This window comes from Chiloscyllium plagiosum, unplaced genomic scaffold (genome assembly GCF_037043375.1).
Source record: "Chiloscyllium plagiosum isolate Xiang-an unplaced genomic scaffold, Cpla_swu_hap1 HiC_scaffold_15, whole genome shotgun sequence".
Taxonomy (NCBI): Eukaryota; Metazoa; Chordata; class Chondrichthyes; order Orectolobiformes; family Hemiscylliidae; genus Chiloscyllium; species Chiloscyllium plagiosum.
In genome coordinates this window covers 22,527,804-22,530,114 of record NW_028270153.1, presented here as the reverse complement: position 1 = coordinate 22,530,114, position 2,311 = coordinate 22,527,804, and the positions used below count along the sequence as shown (strand labels likewise).

General features: G+C 43.5%; 1 non-coding gene across 1 annotated transcript; it reads left to right on the top strand.

Annotated features, from left to right (window-relative positions):
• Positions 1–1,093: 1,093 nt before the first annotated feature.
• Positions 1,094–1,200, top strand: LOC122560351 (U6 spliceosomal RNA). Its single transcript, XR_006314720.2, has one exon. It is a non-coding gene; the product is annotated as a U6 spliceosomal RNA (small nuclear RNA).
• The last annotated feature ends 1,111 nt before the right edge of the window (positions 1,201–2,311 follow it).

The window sequence follows — 2,311 nt, the reverse complement described above, 5'->3', positions numbered from 1 at the left end:
ATTAAGACAAATTAGCAGAATGAAAATCAGCTGTAAATTGTTGACTTGAATCACTCATTTTACATTGCTGCATGAAGTTGACATTTATTCCACAATGACTCTGTCCCTTGTGAAACATTGCCAAGAAATCAAAAGACATCAAAGAAGTATTTCATGAAAAGTATCATTCTCCAGTGAAACTATTAATGAAGTGCTTCATTAATAATGAAATAATGAAAGTCAAGCTCAGGCATATGGCACTTTCATGGCCTGGTTTCCAAGTTAAATTGTGACAAGTGGACTAAAACGGTGCTCAGTCTTTCAAAGGTCTCCTGCAATATCAAGCTAAAGATGAGCATATTGTTCAGACACATAAAGAGGATCAGGAAATGAAGATCACTAAAAGCCTTGACCACCACATGATGAAGATAGCAGGGCATCACAGAGCTCATGGATTTGTCAAGTTGCCTAATGCCTGTTCAGAATGCCATTCTTTCAATATCTCATTCAGCAATGGGAAGCTGATTATAATTTTTGGGCCAAACTGAGACTCCAGAAATAGTTTGCACCTTCAAGAGCTTGCAATGCTTCCTCAATTCTAAGTAAATGATAAGTATTCTTATGAGTCTTTGTGTTGAGTGTCCAGTAATTAACACAGGTCCACAGATTTCCATTTTCTTCCTCATGAGGTCAGTGGGGCAGTTGGAGATGTCAGGCATGAGACTTCAAGAACAGTGTTGATGCTGGTGGATAAAACAACAACCCGATTTCCTCCAGCTAATACATCGCTTGGGCCTCATACAGGCTGTATGAGGAGCACAGTCAAAGCCACCTGAACGCCATCTGTTGACCCCGTAATTGGCAATCAGCATCCATGTTTTCCAAGGCTGCCCAGATATCTCATCATACGTTCAACTTCACAACTTCATTACTTCCACTGGAATTTCAAGTGGGACACAACCTACCAGAAACTTCGGGCTCTGAAAAGCATGATTGAGGACAGATGGAGGGAGTTTGATGTCACCGTGATGGGGAATGTCCAAAAGCAGAGACCCTGCTGAGGGAAAAGAATCAGTCAGGTCACACCCCTCAGCAAGATGTTCAAGGAGAATATGTGCTCACTTCGGCAGCGCATATACTAAAATTAGAACCATACAGAGAAGATTAGCATGGCCCCTGCACAAGGCTGATACGCATATTCATGAAGTGTTCCATATTCTTAGGGTGGCACAGTGGCTCAGTGGTTAGCACTGCTGCCTCACAGTGCCAGGGACCGGGTTCGATTCCCGCCTCGGGTGACTGTCTGTGCAGAGTTTGCACATTCTCCCCGTGTCTGTGCGGATTTGCTCCGGTTTCCTCCCACGATCCAAAGATGTGCAGGTTAGGTGAATTGGCGGTGCTAAATTGCCCATAGTGTTAGGTGCATTAGTCAGGGGTAAATATTGGGTGGGTTACTCTTCAGAGGGTCAGTGTGGACTTGTTGGGCCGAAGGGTCTGTTTCTATACTGTAAGGAATCTAATCGAGAAAAACAGAGAGTAACAATTGACACCTCTGCTCCTGTTTTGGTCAGGCACAACACTTCAAACTGGCCAAATTTCAAGCACACTTAAGGAAAACTCCCTATCAATCTACATAAGACTGAGCCTCTTCCTGTAAGAATCTCCCATCTCACTCTTACCTGCTCTCAGTGGGATGGCCAACTAGTTTAACATTTGATGAAAAGAGAAGGCCATTGCACTGGATGAGATCTCCGTGCCAAATGTCAGTGGTCATTGCGGTTTTTGACATCGATCTCATTGGAAGTCTCTGTTGAAACCTCTTTGGTTTAACTCTTAGGGGGATCTGCCTTGGAAATATATTGGGGAGATAAGACAGCAAGTACTGGATCTGCTCTTGCTGTGGAACAATCTGTACCCCCCTGCCTCTTCAACCTGAGGTCCAGGTGTGCCTGATAGTGATCTCTTTCCTGGTTTTGGATTTGCCCCATAATTTGGTTGATGTGGTCTTACTCATCAAATAAAGACAATTGAGGTTTCTCACTATTAAGCCATGTCAACTGCCTTTGGAGGCTCCCATCCCTCACAGCTTCCTCTAGACAGCCCCGAGCCAGCTTCTTAAAGGAAGTGAAGGTTAGGTGATAATCCTTGCAGAGATGAATAAAGGTTACGATGAAGTTAAAATGATAAAAGCCCAGTTACAGCTCATTCAAGAAGTGGAGCTTTATCAAGGGTAAGGCTAACATTGTAAGAATGGAAACTCTCAAATTATTTTCAATTGTACTGATATCCACTAATTCCAGTCTGGTGGATGGCAGGGGGAGGAGAAAATTGA